Here is a 20,879-nt window from a genome sequence, read left to right as displayed (position 1 = left end):
TAAAGTCACTAGAGCACCTTTATGTGCCTTGAGGGACTATGAGTGATTAGTTATGTTAGAATTCAGAGGGGAAAACATCAGCATGGAGCAAATACATGTAGATGGGGTGAAATGTGTATGTATTTTCAAAGTTAAGGGTAGACCGACAAGAAAACTCAATACCTCTCAAAACTAAATGACCAAATATCTACATACCTCCTCGGTTTGAAGCATGGACTATTCAGGAACAGATTTCTTTGAAAATTTAGACTGTTGGAGCCTTAGTTATGTCACAATTGAGAGGGGAAAAGTTCTGAAAATGCGAGAAGGTGAAATATTTTCAAAGTGGAGGGTAGAGCAATGAAAAGACTCAATACCTCTCTAACTAAATGGCCAAATTTCTAAATACCTGCACGCTTTGAATTGTGCACTATTTACAAACTCGTTTATTGAAAAATTAAGAATTGAGGAGCTTTATTTATGTAGGAATTCTGATGGGAAAACATCGGAATGCAGCAAATGAGATATATGAGATACGTACAAATTTCCAAAGTTAAGGGTTAGAGGTGAGAAAAAACTCAATACCTCTCTATGTAAATAGCCAAATTTCTTCAAAACTGCACAATTTGAAGTGTGGACTAGGAACCGTTGAGTGGGTACTCGACGTTTCAACCAGCTACTCTTTTCATCCTCAAGAGTGGAGCCTGAGCCATGATCCAGATTTTACAGAACTGTACATTTATTCAACTCATGTACAACTGGTTTTTTTTAAAGCTGGAACATGCCTTTTATTATGAGGCTAGAATCAGAACACGATATAAAGTGCTTACCAAGTGAGTAGTGTTGGCAGAAACAAATATCTGGTGATGTGTTACAATCCAGAAAAAGTGTCTCCCAGGGGTCTGGTCTTGTCTCTTCATCAATGCTACAACTAACAAAACCAAAGAAACTGTTTCTATCACAGACTGTATGACTACTCACTGAGGAGCCATCAAACATTTTAGGCAACATTGAAAACAGAGTCAAATCAAATATCAGGGCCAAACAACATACAAGTGGACATCACTGGGACGTCTTTACATGAAAATCATTTTTGTCTTCTCCTTTCTTTCAACTCTCTTCAATTGTTGGTTGGTCAGCAAATGATTCCCGAAAAGTAAAACTTCTCTAGCCTGGAAGCAGCCATTTTACAACTCACACCCCTCTACTTTCTTGGTCTCTGATAACAACCCCAGAAAGTACAAAAAAGGCCTTATTAAAATTGTCCCAAATCCTCTGATTCCAATATGATTTTGCATACACCCAAGGGCTTTGGCCAAACACTCTCAGCTATTTCACGTTTTACCTGCCATCCCCAATTACTATACGGGGATCACAGATTGTGCAGAAACCATTCCCAAAGTTATCAATGGTATTAAATCATGGCTCTCCATATGCATGTGGGTCACCCAGTTTTTGGCACAAATTCGATTTATCCACATAGAAAGTCTTCCATTTCTGGCAACTTAGGGAAAAGCAAATAGACCTGTAACATTACAATGTCATGCTTACTTTACATGTACATCTAGCAGTGTTTCCTATGGCAGCAAGGTGGGAAGCAAGACATTAAGTCCAAGTAGAAAAGTGCACATTTGACGTCATTATGTTTTAGATCTTTAATGAGACATTACCAGAAGTCAAATCAAATCAGAAGTCAAAATGAGTGCACAGGAGACTCAATCATACCTTTGGGATTACTAACATTGGACCCATTCACCTTTTACCCAGAAGGCAGTAGCAAGAGATCAAAGTAGCGATCACCTCAACAACCAGCACAGAACTCCATAATCAAGAAACTGCAGCAGCCGCTTACTAAGCGGTTTATGCTCTGGCTGAAATGGACACACACAACAGTCATGAAAAACATGCAAAGGAAGAAAAGAAAATACAACATGAGTGTATAACCTGGATTGACTGGTTCTCAGAGGGCAGTGGGAGGATATATTGAGAGAGGTGGAGAAAACTGATTGAGAAGTTGTTAGTGCTTCCCCAATGACCTTCTGCCAGACACGTGGTTCCAGACAGATGTGATTAAAATTTACACCCAGGAATTATGGTCAATATTGGCTTCCATATCATAACTTTCCGGCTTATGTGTGTATTGTAGAAGCCTGCCTGTGTCAAGGACCTCATAAAGAAACTCTAGACTCAAAACGCTATTGTACCAACTGAAGCCACCACCAACCATCTGTGAATCTTGGCTTGCATGCCAAATTGTAACAAACTATTATATTTAAAGACCTTGTATTTGACACAGAAAGATGGCCGCTGATGGCTTCATTGACTAATAAGTTAGCTTGTAAAATGAAATAACAATCCAGATGTTTTATATGACACCTGTGGAATGTGTAGTCATCCTTGTGCATGATTTGGATCCAGGAATGCGGACATTTATCCCTCTATAATCTCCACCCATTCCCTTTATTATTTCAATACAACTCCCAATTCACTACAAGTAGCATGTGGATTCAGCTTCTGTCCAAGTTCTCTTCAGTTTGTCACAAATGTTACGACCACACCTAATGATTGCATCTTCCAATTTGTTCAGTGAAATTCAACCCAGCCCCAAAGGCCGGAGATTCTCATTAGTTGAAAAGCTTACGAGGCAAAACCTAAGTTCCAGATTTACTAAACTGGGATGTTATTACCAGTACCACGGACTAATATCAGAAAACAATGTAAGCTGTTTCCATATTGTCCCCAGTGATATGATATCTCTGATCTGTCACACTTCAGAAAACTTTGTCCAGGGACTAGCTGGTTCTTGTCTCTCTGTCACTGCTGAAACTATGGAAACTAACCATGTTTGAATTTCAGCCCGTACGACTAACATTTGTGGGGGGCACCGTTTCAAATTATAAGGTGCACTTTACAACAGCAATTGAAGCATCATTGAAAACAGTATCAAATCAACAAAGATCAGGGCCAAATAATATACAAGCTCACATTACTTGAATTTCTCATAAACATTTCATAAAAATCTCATTATCTTCTTAGTTGTCATTTTCCATTTCTTTTTAATTGTTGCTTGGTTAGCTAAGTACATTTATTCTTCAAAACACCTTAAAATACATTTCCAACAAGTAATCTTTCTCAAGCCTTTAGGCATTGATTTAAACATTCCTCTATTTTTGGCATTCTTAAGGTCTATTTTCAGCCATCTGCATTCAGATGGAATCTCACAACACAAGAAATGTTGATCGAGGGCTATAATTAAACAATCCCACCTATTTTTTCAGCCAGTCAATCTCTTCCAGTTAAGGTTTCAGCTGCCATCCCCAAATGATAACCACCTGCTATCCACAAATTATTTTGTTTTCTGTTGTATTTTGCCTCTATTTGATCTTGATGTACAGAAAAAGCAGCAAAAAGCACCTTTTAAAATCCCCATCAAAACAACATGGCCGCTACCATTCTCAAGATCTTTAATAGAGGGCAACTTTCACATTGTGACACAAGAACACACTTAAGAGAAGCAGAATATCTCCGAAGTCATTATTTTGAAAAAAAGAAAGAAAAATATTGCCCCTGGGAGAAACCTCAGGGGTTCATGAGTACAGCATGGCTATGGCATTTTACACATTTTGAATAGGAAAACAGATATCCTGTGAGCATGCCTTGTGCATCTTGAAGGTGCTTATTTCTTTCCTTCCTTTACCAAATCTGGACAAACTTTTCCTCTTTAACACAAACGTCCTATTTTAAGGTTCATCTGGGCTCATTTTGTTGTAGATATACCCCCTTCGGAGGAGGATCCAGGGTGGAAATGGGGGGTTGTAAAGTGGCTTGCCTGCCCAGTGTAACAAGATTCAACGGGTCAACTCTCCCTAAGGCCAAACAGCCTCCAAGTCTGTGGTTGCAAGTCACCAAGTCACCACACTACTGTGGCATTGTTCAATGGAACTAGTTCCCATTGTGTCAACATGTCCAGTTTGTTTGGCTCCTGCTGATTGCCCAGTGCATGGAAGTGCATCAAACTTGTACACCTGTTGCACTGTGCTGCATCTGGCAGGGTTAGGGTCAAGTTCAATATTGTCAAGGTGATGGATTTTACCTTTTTCTCTTCTTCCTCCATTTCTGAATGATGTAAGATGCAGGCCCTTTTGATTCCGCAATCTGACTTTCATCTTGCCTGATCCTTCATCAATGCTCCAAGAGGGGGTACTATTAAGCAAACAAGGGGATAGGTGTGCGAAGATAAAATAATTAGCCTGTATAAGATAACATTTATTAACAAATGCTTTGTTTGCACAAAACAAATGGTCACTTTCATGCTGTTATTTCGACGGAAAAGCAAATGCAAATTCAACGTGTTGACTTTTTAAAATTGGAACATTTTGATTTCTAAAAAAGAAAAACATTGCAATTAATTAATGGAAAATTCCTTGCAAACGAGGGCACTATTTGCTGCATTACAGGCGTTACACAAACATGTATATATTTGTAAATAGATTCTCTAGCATAGCTGCTTGTTTTGCTATGGGCTTCTAACATGGAAACATTACAATTTTGTGCCGTCTAAGAACATGAAAATCAGGACAGTTCTGGTTAAAGTAGAAGGGTTAGCAGGTTTGAAGTACATGTGCATGAGCATTGCAAGGCTTGAAATTCGACTTTTGGGGGCACTGCTATTTTGGCCTCACGAAATACTGGTAGGACACGTTGAGAGGCATCGCGTCTAATAACAGGAACAAAAGGCCAAATATCTACAAAGGAAAGGCACTGAGGCCAAGGTGTACATGTAAAATTTTCTGCAAAACAAGTTATGGAACTGGAAAAAAAATGGTGTTTTATGTGCTTGATAATGAGCTGTCATATTTAAATATTTTACAATCCATGACAACACATCTTATATTACAGGATGGAACTGGCATATATTCTGAGAAAGAATTTCTTAATTTAAGAATTCTAGTGAATTTAACCATACATTTAACAAAGAGAACAGGGTTTGTTTCAATTTGACAAATCTTTTTTGACTGCACAGCTTGAGCTAACATCCCCTTGTGGTGTAAAGTTGACCAATTCATCAAGTCACAGAATAATCTGTCAGACACATGTAGTCGAATTTGGTGTGTGCCTGCAACTAAAGTGCCTGCAAACTAAATCCGCAACTGAAGGGCCAAACCGTGACGACCTAGCTGTAGCTGTGGAGGCCCGTTTCGGACATGGCCTAAGCCCGTGCGTGTATGCCTGTACCAGCCGAGTTGTTGCACAATATGCCCGTATATGTGCTTGGCACCTGCAGCGAATAATCATCCACGAACGTTGGGCTGCAGAATGGAATACACGTACATACATGTACAAATCTGTATTAGTTTATATCAGTCTACAGATGCAATGCCTCATTAGTCAAATGCTGTGTAAGTCTGAAAATTCAGACTTTTGAGGCATTGGACTTATGAGGGATTAGACTTACATTACGCACCCAGCCTTGTCACGCTGTACGGTGCTGCGGCGCATTGCACCGGGTCGGCCAGTTTGCCGAGTGGCTGGCTAGGCTATATGTGCACCCATGTGGCATGAAGACGATCGTGTAATATTAGACCGCAACACGAAATACATTCACATGCATGCAAAGTAAGCAACTTTTGAGAAACAAGGGGCACCACTGCCAGGAAGAATGGGACACATGACCAATTTGGGCCGTGGACAAAGTGGAACTTTTTAGGGCACCACGCCCCCTTGTAAGGGCACTGACCGCCATTGGCCACAGCAGGTGTGGTGAAAGTCGAGTGCTGGCATTACATGTATGCCATGTCCCTATACTTACGCACATCAGTCATCCAGTAATCTCTTACCTGAATGAGAGGTATGTTCATTACACAGCTTCGAGGAGCGTGTAACGGTTGGGCCAAGCATTGAAGTGTGCCAATGCAATGAAGAAGTACACGTACAGGATGAGCTTATAAAATAAGTAGGATGCTACGGGGGAGAACTGCAAACTAAAATTGATGAAGAATTCAAGGGAAAAATTGCAGGGAACTTACTGGAACTTACTTAGTAAGTACTGTACTCATCAGACACCGATTCTAGATTTTGAAACAAAACATGTCAAAACACTAACCAACTCTAGAGAAGTAACTTAAAAACTCAAAACCTAACAGTAACACTTAAAAAGACCAAAGACTAAAAGCTAAACAACACAGTGTGTAAAATGAACCTCATAATACACTCAGGTTTCAATCACTGACTCTAGCAGACTTAAGCAGAAGACCACTCCAATTATGAGGGACAATACTTGTAAGTAGACTTGTCTCTACGTGTATCTGCTGATCTGCTAGTGCTACACTGAGTGTGGCCAGACCATGTGGGAGTTTGTTTTCAGTTTAGGAGTAGGGTAAAGGACACAGAGGTACCCACTGTCCACTAGACTGGCCAATTACAGTTGTGTCCTCTAAAGTGCCGCTCAAAACCTTTCCTTGACTTTTATCCTCATGGAACATTTCCAATATCTCTCCTAAAAACTTTAAATTCGTTCTGGTAAATAATGACATTATAACCTTCAAATTAAAAACACATGCCACTGATCACCTCTCTGAACAATTTCGGTGTCTGAAATTTGATAGCCTGATATTAATGATAACATCCAGAAATTGGTACAATTTCAGCTGAGTGTTCCCCAAGTCCTAACGTGGGCCGTGCACCGGAACAAAGCTCTCAAAAATCCCACAGCCATGGCATGCCATGGGTACGGTACAGGCCAGGGATGGTGCTTTTCAAATGAAACATGTTCAGTTTAAATAGTTCGATCGTTCAAACATGCTCGTTCAGATTAGAGCCTGAAAAATACTGAGCGTTAGAACTAAAAATGTCTACAAAAAAAAAAAAAAAAAATGAAGTTGCCTTTGGATTGCTTGCTCCAGCTCCACCAGCACGTGGGCATCATCACGCCAATGCCAGCGCGAGGGGCAATGTCGGTTACAGCGCCCCCTATATTAAGATTGACTAAACGCACTACGCTCCAGCTCAATATTTTGTGGACCCTGGGAAGATATATATGCGCCACAGTCGGGACTGATCATAGAAATGATTATACATGTATAAATCACAGTGACGAATTTGGGACAAGTAGCTTCCAACTCTGGGTATGTTGCGCACAAAAGTAGATTACTGCTTTAAAGAATAATTACCTTATGAATTCAGGATTGTGTAAACTAGTTTGATCTGTTTTATTGCGCGGCTTTTACAGACAGACTACCATAAAGCCAAACCGTAATAATTAGGCCTGTAACGTTTATCTACGTACAAGACCGCCGCAGTATACTGTTCTTTAGGTTTTTGGAAGTGATGGGTCAGTTTCTGAGAGGATATTTATCGTTTAGGTCAGGTAATTCTTCAGTTTCTATTAATTTATATAATAGCAAATGTTTTCAAAAGCCAGGCGTTTCTGGGTTGGATTTTTAAAGAAATAACTGAATGAAAAAGTATTACAAATTATAACATCTTTGCTCGTTATTTGTCCTATCCAAGTGTTCCGGAAGTGCACCAGGGGTCAACTTTCAGGCTCTGTTATAGGTAGACTTGTCTCTTTTTACCCAACGGTTTTATAAAGTGGTTTTGTTGTACCACTTTTTTACCCATGCAGTGTTATGCTCTTAAAGTTGCCCACCAGTCCAGCGATTCAACTGTTATTCCGCGTAGGGCAAAGTATGCTTAAATTAATAATTTCGGAAAAGGACTGATAAAAAATATAGCACAGCAAAAGAAAACCGCCTCTGGTCATTGTCTTGAATGTCGACCTGATCCGACGCCCACCCCCGCCACACACAAAACCCTCGAAAGGCTAACCCGTTCCTTCGGAGCGCCAGGCGGCATTATTTCCGCCCTACATTGTATGTACATGTATTTTGTAATGGGGGGGGCATTTACTGTTTGACAGTGAGTGTGACCCAACTTGCAAAAACGCACAGTTGCATTCGACGTCCCTCTCTACGAGCCCCTAAGGAGACAGGTACAATGAGGTTTTTTTATTCTGTTCCCTCGAAATCGTCTCGTTCCCACGAAATAATATAATAATAAGTACCGCTCTATGTTGCCCATCTTTTGCTCATATTAGGCCTATGCATGCAGTCCATATCAAGAAAGCCTACCATAAACAAAATGCATCAAATTCCAGTATCGGTTTAGCTTCAGGAGGCATTATATTGCAACCTAAAAAAGGCATATTAAGCTAGAATTCCCAGAATTTCGGACGCAACTTTGGTGATTTTTTGGTAGTTAACGTCTCGTATAGCATCTCTTTTACGACTGACTGTATTTTGATGTCATGGTGTATGTTGCGGTCATGATGTAAACTACGGCTGCATCCAAATCTCTTGTCTAGAGCTAGGTCTAGGTCTTCATTCCATTGGAACTGCATGGGGACGCAGAGACAATAGACCTAGTCGTAGCTCTGGAAGCCCAAGCCTCAGACGGTTGTGTTCGTCCAGGCTTTTGGGGTAGAAAATATATGGTGTTTTAGATTGAAGCAAATTGACTCGCATAAAGTTTTGGGAGATTTTTTGTTATCTTTCCAATAGTGGTCATTCTTTGGATTTACATTACGAAAAAAAAATAATACTTGCATTATCTTCAGATCTTCGTGGTGCTTGTGCACACTGACAGGGCCTACTTCAAGCGCACCAATCACCAGCGCTGTTTGATCCCCAACTTGGTACCCTGCTCAATATGTGCGGAAGTTGATCGACGACGAGTTTTTCCACGGTGGCGCGAGCATTAGCATGACAATGCCTACGCACGCGAACGCATGAGTGGCCACGTTGGCGGGTTTGTTTAAATGTGACTTCACAGGAGGTGAGTTTAAAGGTGAGAAATATCACTGGCTTACCATGCAACAATTGAAAATAAATGGAGAAATGACGGGAAAGACGATAATGAGATTTCCGTGTGACAAACCCCACAAGTGTAGGCTTGGCTGTGTTGATTTTACCCTGTTTTTGCTTTGGTAAAGTGCACCCTGTATTTAAACATGGCGGCCCCACTGTTAGGCATGCAGGCTGGGATTTTAACGGAGTTCCTTTGGTTTCTTAACTTGTAACAGTAATGGAGAGACGAGGAACACTCCTGTGAGACCGTTTTCTGGATTGTTGCACATCTAAGATGTATTCTGACACTTTATTGTACTCAGCATGTATGGAAACAGCTCACGTCATACAAACACTGTACATGTAGGCCTAGCCTACTTCTGATAACAGCCCAACAGTAAATGATAATATAATAAAACAAATAGGCCTAGGGAGTAATAGGGGCCTATGTACAGTTGTTTTGTAAATCTGAAACATGAGTTTTGTCCAACAAATCTCCAGCCTGTATGTGGGGCCGATGTTACTAATGTTATAGTCGATGAGTAGTCTAAACAAACTGGAGGATAGTATGATTTGATGTGGTAAATGAAGAGGAAACATTACTTTACACCCCATGAGAATTTGTCAGGAAGCCAAAGTCTTTGAAACTAACTAAACCTACCCACTTAGGTTCAGAATTATATTAATACATGATACAATCTGTAATTTCTACATATTTCAGTGAACTGGTAAAAATCCAATTGGGTAGAAAGCAGGCCTAATACTTTGAGTCTGTGTTGCATGGAGCCATGCATGGCGATTTCCACTGATTGCATGATGAGAATCTTGAATTTGGAGGTTGTGTTAATCATTTCTGAATACAAATTGATTATCTTCAAAGATTTTTCTATGCCACAATGATTTTGGTTGAAGTGTTACCATAAAATCTTTCTGTAGTGAAAATGCAATGGGGAGAAGTCTAGTTTCCAAGATAACTGTCCTCTTTGTTTTGTTCATCTGTCTATGTGCTGTTGGTATGTTTGTCAGTCTATCTGTTATTCATCTGTCTGTTATTCCGTTGTCTCTCCCCCTCTCTCTCAGTCATTCTCAGATACAAAGGTTATTGTGGCAGCACTTACCACCTAGATGTATGTTTCCTTCCTCAACTTAGTTTTGCTTATTGTTCAAGGTCGTACACTGGAATGCCAGGTAGCTTTTGTGATGGAAGCAAGACATTTGCCGGATTGTTTTGTGAGTCAATGATCTTATGTAGTCAAATGTGCAGTAGTCTTTTTCGAGCAGTGAAAATTTGTTTATTCCTGTCTTTGTGCCAAACAAATCATGATATTCTTGCAATAGGGGTTTTCACAAGAATGTGAAACACATAAATATGAAGCCAGCGTTGTTAAGGCCATCCTGATGGTCATTAGCTAGCAAAAAATTTTAAAGCCAGATTCAAGAACCATGATTTTATTCTGTCACAACAATACACTGCTTAACCGAAAGTCCAATTGATGTTTGAATAGCATAGAATTTAGTTTATTTATGTCAGAAAATGATACTTCTTAAGACACTGTTGTATGATATTCCTCAATATATCTTTTAAATAACATTTGCAATTTTTGGCTTCATCATGTGTGTCATTACAAACATCCATTGCAAATATATATGTGGGGTATATCTTCAGAAAAGCCCTGACAAGAAATATTTTGGGCAGTTTATGTTGTACTCTATGTTGGTAACACGGTGCGGCATCTCCATGTGAGACTACGGCATGCACAAGTATCGAACACTGGCTACAGCTCTCCACCGCTGCCTCTTTTCATCAAAATTTGAAGCCATATCGTGGAGGCAGGACCGGATTGTGGCTACCCCTGTCATGTGCCACCCCATACAATGCCATGTATTGACTTAATTGATACACCTGCAGTGCATTACAAAATCTCAATCAGTTCTCTCTGTCTTTCCCATCCTTCAAAGCCCTCCGGGAACCAGCAAACAAGCTCCTCTACTCATTTTCTTGCCTTTTTTTTCATTTTGCATGATTAATGACTGTTATATGCATTCATTTCAGCCAGAGCACAAGCCACTGATAAGTCATTGCTTTCAGGACGACCAGCTTCTTGGCCAGTGTTGTACAGGTGATTGTACTGTGATCTCTTGCTTTATAGGTAAAATGTGAGTGATTCTTTGTTATTGGTCATCCGAAAGGTATGATTCACTGATTGAGTCTCCTGTGAACTCATCCCCTCATGTCCTACAGACCTAGTACATTAAGACCTACCCCACCTCACTGTATTGTGTGTAAACAAAGTGTGACGTCATTATGTCTACATTGTATTTAGGGGTCATCCTTGCTGGATAAATTTATTTTGCCCAAATACTGGGTGACATATATATATAGGGAGCCATAACATAGCTCAAATGGTCCCCCAAATCCTCTGATTTCAATATGATTTCACATGCATGCTGGGAGGCTACGGTTAATACCGTTTATAATTTGGGAATGTTTTCTGCACAGACTGTGATCTCCTGTATTGGCCTTTAGTTGGACTGAGAGAGAACACTATTTCCTTGGCATCAGAGGCTCCTTTGGTACTAACTGTGCATCTCTGGTTCATGAACGACCAGGACATGCAAGAGGTGCAGCCCCATCGCTACCAACAAAATGAAGACTCCCAACCAACACAGCGCTTTTCAATCAATTAAGTTGTGTGTCTACTCAAGGCAGATTGAAGAGATTGTTTGGCTGAAAAAATAGGTGGGATTGTTTAAATATAGCCCCAGATCAACACTTTTTGTTTTGCGGTCTTGCATCTGTAGATGGTTGAAAACAGATCTTAAGAACTGCAAAAAGTAGATGGATGTAATTTGCTAAATCACTGCTGACAATCTTGAGGAAAAGGACTTTTTGGGAAGTGTATTTAAGGTGTTTTGAAGAATAAAATGTACTTAGCTAATCAAGTAATGATTAAAAAGAAATGGAAAAATAACAACTAAAAAGATGAGATTTTTATAAAAGAAACTCTAGTGACGTGGGCTTGTATATTATTTGGCCCTGATCTTTGTCTCTTTGACACTCCTTTCAATGATGCTTCAATTGAGTGTAAAGTGCAATCTGCATTTTAAAATGGTGGCCTCCATAAGTGTGTTGTAATACAGATTGGAATTCAAACATGGTTTGTTTAGTTTCCCTAGTTTCAGTAGTTTGACGGAGAGATGAGCAAGCTGGTCCCTGGAGGCTGTTCTCTGGAGTGTAACAAATCAGAGATATCTTATCACTGGTGACACTACTCAACAGGTATGGCAACAGTCTACATCATATTCTGCTATCAGTCTATGGTAATGGTAATGGTGAGATGCCCGGTGGTTTTGTACGTGTAGATCTTGACCTTGGGTTTTGTCTTTTAAGTTTTTCAATTAATCTCAAGCATTTAGGGTTGGGTTGAATTAAACTACAAAATACTGGATGGAATTATTTGATGTGGTCGTACAATTTGTGCCAAAGTGAACAGAAACAAGACAGAAGCTGCATCTACAGGCTGCTTGTAGTGAATGAGGAGTGTACTGAAATGAAATGTCCTCATTCCTGGATCCAAATTACATACAAGGATGGGTGTACACATTCCACAGGGGTCATATAAAAAATCTGGACTCTTATTTTGTTTTATCAGCCAACTTTTTACTCACTGAAGCCATCCTTCTGCGTCAAATACATTAAAGTTGAAATGCATCGGTTTGTTACAATATGGCATACTAGCCAACATTGGCTTCATTGGGTACAATTTGCTCTTTGCACGCTGCCGCCCCAGGTATGCAGAATCTTGATCGTGATCTTTACAAAATTGGTTCAGTGATTTCCATGTATGTTGCTTGGTCATTCTGCGCATGCTGTGTCGGATCTCATACCGCACGATTGGACAATGTTACAGAAGCTGATTGTGACACGATTGTACAATCTGCCAGATTGAGGCTCTCCATGCCTATGGCAACAGCATGCAGAATAAATAACGTGTGTGTCCAGAGCTTCTTTTATGATGTCCTTAACACAGGCTGGCTTCTATCATACACACCAAGGATTCAACATTGGCTGGGAAGTATGATGTAAGCCATCTTGACAATAATTCTTTGGTGTTCCACATGCCTGGAAGAAGGTCATTTAGGGAAGCACTTATAACTTACTTTTCTCCATCTTTCTCATTCCCCACTCCCCCCCCCCCGAGAATCAGTTAATCCAAGCTAATGCACTCGTGCCGTATTGTCATTTCTTCCTTTTGCATGTTTTTAATGACTGTTGTGTGTGTCCATCTCAGCCAGATCACAAGCCGCTGAGTGAGCCGCTGTTCATGGTACATCCAAATTCTTGATGATGGGGTTCCAGTGCTTGTTGTTGAGGTGATCGGACTTTGATCTCTTGCTGCTGCCTGCTGGGTAAAAGGTGCGTAGGTCCAATGTTGTTGGTTATTCCAAAGGTATAATTCACTGATTGAGTCCCCTGTGCACTCATATATATTTCATATACGGACCCAAAACATAATGAGGTCCAGCTATTATTTTGTACTTGGACAATTATTGCTTCCCCCCTCACTGCCTTAGGAAACTAAGCATGACGTGTTTATGTTACTGGTCTCTTCACTTTTCCAAAAGTTGACAGGGACGGAGGTCCTTCTCTGTGGATTAATTTAATTTTTTCCTAAACCTGGGTGACATACCTGTGTATGGGGAGCCATAATGTAATACCATTGATAAATTTGGGATGGCAGGTAAAACGTGAAATATCAGAGAGTGTTTGGCCCAACCCCCTTTGGTGTATGCAAAATCCCATTGGATCAGACGATTTCAGACTGTCTAAATTTTCTTCTTTCTGGGGCATTTGAAAGAGCCCAAGAAAGTAGAGGGGGTGTCAGTTTAAAATGGCTGCTTCGAAGCTTTGGAATTATGACTTTTCAAGAGCTGTGTTTGCTGATCAACCAGCAATTGAAGAGAGTTGAAACAAAGGTCAATACGAAAATGAGAGTTAAAGACTGTAAAGACATTGCAGTGATGTCTACTTGTATGTTATTGGGCCCTGATCTTTGTTGACTTGACCGTGGTTTTATTAGCTGTAGCATGGATGAAGAGACAAGACCAGGCCCCTTGGAGACAGTTTTCTGGATTGTAACACATCACTCTTGATGATGTGTGATGTCCTTATGTCTACTTGTATGTTATTGGGCCCTGATCTTTGTTGACTTGACCGTGGTTTTATTAGCTGTAGCATGGATGAAGAGACAAGACCAGGCCCCTTGGAGACAGTTTTCTGGATTGTAACACATCACTGGCAACTTGCATTACTGACAACACAACTCACTCGGTAAGCACTTTATATCATGTTCTGATTTGAGCCTAATAATGAGAGGCATGTTCCAGATTTTGAAACAATATCTGTACATAATTTTGTATACATGTACAATTGTTCTATAAAATCTGGAGCATGGCTTATCAGGCTCCACTCCTGAGCATGAGGAGAGCATGCTGGATAAAACGTCGAGTACACACTCTACGGTTCTTGTCAGAACCATTCCTTTTCCAAGAGAGATCTATCCATATGATGTAACCACGAGCCCTGCTTTTAGTCTCCACCATGTAAAGCTTCAAGTCTGATCATGAAGTTATGCTTCCAGTTTTTTATTTTCCATTTGTAAGTTTGTCTTGTAATAGGATGGTTTTGCAGCAAAGTTGGCTCTATGTAAGGACTAATCCTAATTTTGCATTTGTCTGTGACTGTAGGGTTGGTGAAATTCAACTGATCTTGTTTTCATTTTGTTGTACATATCCACTGAAGAATGTTTCATTCGGATATTCCCAAATATAAGAGAACTAGACCCAAATGAAAGTGAAAGCTTGTGTCAGCCATTATGTTTGCTAGCAATCTTCTCCCTCTTGTACGTGTTAGTCGATCTATTTTAGTAGTTCGTTTGGTCTTTTTATGCGAGGATAGTCTTCAAATAGTCGAAATTTGCTGACCTTGGTTAATTAGGAATGGTATCATCTCTTCAGTCATTGGAGGATGTTTCATTTCCATATTTCCAAATGTAAGAAAATTTTCTGCAAAATTAAGGCCATGCTGTAAAATAGATTTTCTTACTGGTTCTTTATCCGCGTGATGCCTTTAATCATGTCATCCCAATTAAACATTTGTCTGTTATTTTTTACGCCTGTACTACCACGATTACGGCCAAGATTTGGACTCTAGCACTGTGCCTGTCTGTTCTACTTGTTAGTCTTCTCCTGACGGTTGAACAATGATGTGCTCCATGCTGTGACATGCTCAACCTCTCTCATCGTTTTCTTTATCATAGTCTGTCCTGGAATAGCACGAGCGAATTCCGGGTGTCATTTCTGTTGTATAAGTGCATTGAGCCTTTTTAGGGCAATAAAAGTAACACAAGCACTTTCAAACTGTTGTCTGGAATTGCCTTCATCAGCCCAGTGAAGAAAAAACAGTTTGGATTTCCTCAACATAACATAACTGGTAATTTGTAAATGTTGCAGTGACCGTTTGTCTTGTGGTGGCAGCAAAAGGTTTTGTTGAAAGGTTCCTATTTTGATGGTTTTTCTGTACCATCCGGTGTACTTGAAGGAAATGTCTCTAGCCCAATCCATTTCAATTAATGATGCACAACGACCTTCCCCATCACGTCGTATCAGCTAGCACTTTCTCAAGTAACAATGCTCTTGTGTATTGGCCAATATAATGTCAGTCTGATGATCTTCTTCAACAAGATATTTCATGGCTTCCATAGATGTTGTCATGTTAATAAAAATACATATCGATACATTACGAAGGAAACCTAAGTTTTGCGTATAGGATGGTTAAAGAAAATAGTGGATCTGAATTATACCTTTGTTAACATGCAGTTTTGAAGCTGATAATGACTACAAATATCTTCTTGTAATAATTTCAACGAGAAGATTTCTTGGGAAAATCACGTTAAGTCACTATCAAATCAGACAGACTCAGTATGTCTTGCTTTCATCTTACAGGTTTGTAGCGTTGACTATTCTGGAATACAAGCAGCCTATCTGTACCCACTTGAATCTGAAGTATAAAAATGTATAGAGCACTGATTGAATTGGCATTTGAGTACCTTTGTAATAAGGTTGAGACTGGCGAGTTGTGGGAGGGGCACTGTGTTGCTTGTAAGGAAGCACAAAATGCTGGGATTTCAAGACTTAGGATTTGCCATGTGGGCCAGATGTGTCCTTTCCTTTTGTCGGTCTTCATTCATATTTTGTTATTCCATGTTGTTTTTCTTTTTTCGGTTTTGTACAGTAAATTTCTTTTATTGTTTTCCGGTTACTTGTCATTGATTGATTTGTTTTTGTAATTAATTTTATTTTCTTTATTTTAATGTATTTGTATGTCAGATTTATGTTATTCTCGCCTACTGAATAAACTTTTTCTGTTCGATTTATTAATTTACCATTTCTTGAATCATATTTTCCTTGTGCAGTTACTTTATTGTGTATGTGTGTGCACGTTTATGTAAAACCTGGAGCTTCAGAAAGGAAGGCTTACAGATGACAGTTATTGGATTAACTGTTTCCTCTCCGGGCGTTTGTTATGTTTGTGTTTATGATTTCAGTGTATATGTGTTTTGTTTAATTTTCTGTTCTTTATCCTGGAAAATGCTGAATAAATAAAAGTGTTTCCCTGATTTTACACACGTTAGTTGGTCTCTTTTCGTCGAGGAGTTTTTATCTTGGAGGTTAAGTAGGTTGACAAATGGTCCGAATGGGCCAGCTTGGCGTAACTGGAAAAGAATACACTTTTCACTACCCACTGGAGAACATTTTATTTCTACATTTGGAAACATTGAACAAATACATGTAGCCTTCATGTTTTGTATGGTTTTGCATGCTACACACGTCACATACTCTGCCTCTGCCGCCACGTTGTCTCTATATCCGATATCAAATTGTCGAGAGATGGGCTGATCCTGGAGTCTTGGAAAGGTTATATGCAAAAAAAGAACTTTCATTCCCATATGGTAACAGAAAAGACATATTTATGATTGGGGGTCAGAGTTTCCTTAAGACACTCGGCAGTCGGTCTGCCTCTGCCGCTACGTTTTTCTCTATAACTGAGTTTACAGTAAATAGTCTCAAAACGGTCAAAATGGGCTGATCTTGATATCGACGGAGAGGGTAAATGTTTATCTTATCATTGATGTAATCTTTCTGTCCATATTTAAGCTGAATCTAGGGAAATCCCCGCAAAAGAAGGTCAGAGTTGTCCCCCTGCTGCGTGTGGTGTTGCAATTCTTCCTTTGTCCACACCTTACTGTGCCTCTTAAGCGCTCATTGTGATCCCGATATTATGCTAGAATAAAAAGTTTGAAAATTGTTAAATTGTGGTAAGCATGATGGTAATCAATGGGCACATGCTCCTCTATCCATTAAAGTTTCATGTTCATAACAATGCAAGACTTCTTGTCTGAGCTAGTGCTTGATGTTTTTGTGCGATTTGTCCTTTGTCCACACGTCATCGGTCCTCTTCTCTGCAGCATAAACGTTCAGAAACTTGTCTAAATGTGGCATTCATGGCATCTTCTGAAACGGTTCATATGCCTCTATCCATTGGTCCAAGTTTCAGATCCATATTTGTTATTGTTAGGGAAGTATCCACGGAAGAAGGCAAGAGTTGTCTCACTGCTTGTTCTTTTTGTGCAATTCTTCCTTTGTGCAAACTGTACTGATCCTCTTCCTGCGTACTGACGGCTCAATGCTTGCTACTTTATTGTGTAATTTTCCTCTGTCACATTTTAGCGGTCCTCTTCCCCAGTAAAGATGGCACCCTATATCCGGGCATTACAGGTCTAAAAGTGATTCAAATCGAGCAGTCTGAGCGACATCTGAAAGGGCATACTTTCCTTTATCGAATGATGTAAGTTTTATATCGAAATTGTTACTTACCTGGGAAATATTCGAAAAAGAAGGCAAGAGATCTTTAATTGCTTGTCAGTTTTGTGACCTTTCTCCACGCTTTTCTCACCTTTCTCCCGGCAATCCTACCACTATTCGAAAGATCACAGGTTCTAACGATTAACATTAGTTCCATATCCATCCTTGGTGTGTTTAGGGAAATATGGGAGAAAGAAGACGAGTTCTTCTCGGACTGCTTGCTGTTTTTGTGAATTTTTGCGTTGTCCTAACATTACCGTTCCTCATCCCGCGCAAATACCGCTCCATATGTTCGACCAAAGAACGTCTAAAAATTGTATACATCTGGCAATCCAAGTACCGTGTAAAAGAGCACGTATCATGTCCATGTTAGGAAAATGTTGGCGAAAAAGGCAAACCTTGTCCTACTGCTAGTAAATTTTGTTCAATTCTCTTTTCCTCATTTTAACAGTCCCCTTTCAAGGCAAAGATGACTCCAGATATTTGAGCACAAAAGTTTGAAAATTCTCCAAATCTGGCAATTCTAGTACTGCCTGACAAAGAATAAGTTCCACTTCCCTGTTGAAGAAATGTTCATTATCCTGCTGTTCCAGATAGGGAAATATTAGCAAAGGTACTCAAGAGTGCTTGTCCCACTACTTTTTACATAAATGGCTCCATATGTTTCAGTATAAGGTTTGAAAATTGTCCAAATATAGCGTTGTCGACAGCTACTGAAAGGGCACGTGTTCTCCATTTGTTGACGTATTTAAAGTTTCAGGAAAATGAACAGAAGTTAGGAAAAAGCTCTCGTTCCACTGCTTGTTCTTTTTGTTCACTTCGCTTGGTTCAATTTGTTCCATTGTGCTATTATTTAGGACTTTTAATTTTAGGTCATTTAATTATTTAGGTATTTATTCATTTAGCTGCTCCACCCTTAAATTCTCAACCTCGTACATATTCCACTCATCTTATTTGCTGCATTGAAATCCTTCTGAATTGCACATATTTAAAGCTCCTAACATCTAATTGTTACAAGATCTGAAATCGTAAGTAGTCCAAGTCTCAAATCTTGCAGATATTTTGGAATTTGGTGATTTAGTTATTTCGATATTTTGTCATTTTGCTATATGACCCTTTAATTCGGAAATTCGTTCACCTATCTCATTTGCTGCACACCCATGTTTATTCCATGTTTGTTTGTTTCATATGTACGATTTCATATCTTAGTTGCAGCATACCGATGATTTTCCTAAGAATTCCAACATAACTGCAGCTCCCAAAATATCTAAATATCTAAAACTTAAATCGTACAAGTATTTTTAAATATGGTGATTTAGTTAGACAGATATGGAGTCTTTTTATAGCCCTACCCTTAACTTAAAAAAGCGTACATATTTCTCCCTTTCTCATACGACATATTCCTCTATGACTTCCAACATAACTGAAGCTCCACAAATCTAAAGTTTTCAAGAAATCAATTCGTCGATAGTCCAAGACTCACATCGTGCAGGTATTTAGAAATTTGGCGATTGAGTAAGACAGATACGGAGTCTTTGAAGCCCTACCCTTAATTTAAACATTATGGGGTCCAAAATGTGTAAGGATGAGAATGAAGATACCTGCAAGACTCCAAAGAATACCATCAATATGGGGAATCCATGGATTACCGTCATTATGGAGTCCCAAATTTATCAGGATGCTAATGAAGATACCTGCATCATTCCACAGATTACCGTCATAATAGGGTTTCCAGTTCATAAACAAGGTAATATTGATACATTACTCCTTAGATTACCGTCATTCTGGGGTCTCAAATTTTAAAGAATGAGAATGAAGATAAGTGCATCAATCCTAAGATTACCGTCAATATGGGGACTCCATAGATTGCCCTCACTACAGGGACTCCAGTGTGTTAGAATATTATTGTAAATAAAAACATCACTCCCTAGATTACTGTCATTATAGGGACTCGTGTTCATTGGCAAAGGAATATAGATACCCTGTACATGGATTGTTCCATAGATTACTCTTATAACAGGGTCCCAAATTTGGAACGATGAGAATGAAGATACCAGCATTATTCCATAAACTTTCGTCATTATGGGGACTCCATAGACTACCGTCAATATAGGGAGTACATGGAAAACCGTCATTATGGGGTCTTAAATTGAAAACAATGGCAATGAAGATACCTGCATCATCTTACCGACAATAAGAAGTTATTATGGAAATATCTGCAAAAGGAAGTGCGAATCTTGTCCAACAGCCTCCTGTTTTTCGGAATTCTGGCTTTGTCTGCGCTATACCGTTCCTCATCCCGCTCAGTGAATGCTTCATATATTCGAGCACAAAAGGTCTTAAAATCATATAAATCTGGCACTTTTTGTGTCTACTAAAAGGGCACATGTTCCTCTATCTAATCATATAAGTTTCATATCCATATTTGCAGTAGTTAGGGAAATATCTGGAAAAGGAAGTGCGAGTTCTTGTCCAACAGCCTCCTATTTTTCGGAATTTTGGCTTCGTCTGCGCTATACCGGTCCTCATCCCGCGCAGTGAATTTCTCCATATAATCGAGCATAAAAGGTCTAGGAATTATCTAAATTTTGCAAATTTGGTGTCATCTGAAAGGCCAGATGTTCCTCTATCTATTGATATAGGTTTCATATCCATATTTGCAGTAGTTAGGGAAATATCTGCATAAGGATGTGCGAGTTTTTGCCTGACTGCTTGATACTTTTGCGTAATTCAGACTTTGCGCAATACTGGCTAATGTACTATTACCGAGAATGCTTCCTATACTCGAGCATAAAAGGTCTAGGAATTATCTAAATCTTGGAATCTTGGTGTCATTTGAAAGGCCACATTCTCTTCTATCCATTTATGTAAGTTTCATATCCACATAAGTGCGAGTTCTTGTTCAACTGTCTCGTACTTTTTGCGTAATTCTGGCTTCGTCTGCACTATGCCGGTCCTGTTCCCGCTCAGTGAATGCTTCATATAACTGAGCATGAAAGATTTAAGAATTATCTAAATCTGGCAATATTTGTGTCACCTGAAAGGGCACATGTTCCTCTATCTAATCATATAAGTTTCATATCCATACTTGCAGTAGTTAGGGAAATATCTGGAAAAGGAAGTGCAGATTTT

At 39.5% G+C, this 20,879-nt stretch overlaps 2 long non-coding RNA genes across 7 annotated transcripts; one reads left to right on the top strand and one right to left on the bottom strand.

Annotated features, from left to right (window-relative positions):
- Positions 1–1,610: 1,610 nt before the first annotated feature.
- LOC147795068 (uncharacterized) lies at positions 1,611–5,688 on the bottom strand. Its single transcript, XR_015424153.1, has 3 exons — positions 5,435–5,688; positions 4,073–4,182; positions 1,611–1,850 (listed from the first exon to the last, which is right to left on the bottom strand). It is a non-coding gene; the product is annotated as an uncharacterized LOC147795068 (long non-coding RNA).
- A 3,062-nt stretch (positions 5,689–8,750) lies between these two features.
- Positions 8,751–16,515, top strand: LOC147795067 (uncharacterized). 6 transcript variants are annotated; one of them, XR_015424155.1, is made up of 8 exons: positions 8,751–8,823; positions 9,991–10,052; positions 10,876–10,942; positions 11,323–11,562; positions 11,991–12,102; positions 13,115–13,239; positions 13,904–14,154; positions 15,024–16,515. It is a non-coding gene; the product is annotated as an uncharacterized LOC147795067 (long non-coding RNA). The 6 variants fall into 6 exon arrangements; XR_015424154.1 differs by having other exon boundaries at positions 11,323–12,102; XR_015424156.1 differs by lacking the exon at positions 9,991–10,052 and adding an exon at positions 9,059–9,148 and having other exon boundaries at positions 8,759–8,823; positions 11,323–12,102.
- The last annotated feature ends 4,364 nt before the right edge of the window (positions 16,516–20,879 follow it).

The sequence above is a fragment of the Acanthaster planci genome, unplaced genomic scaffold, assembly GCF_054643075.1.
Source record: "Acanthaster planci isolate LZ-2023a unplaced genomic scaffold, COTS_SCS Contig188, whole genome shotgun sequence".
Lineage (NCBI taxonomy): Eukaryota > Metazoa > Echinodermata > Asteroidea > Valvatida > Acanthasteridae > Acanthaster > Acanthaster planci.
The sequence above is the reverse complement of the archived record's forward strand: the minus strand, read 5'-3'. Positions and strand labels throughout refer to the sequence as shown.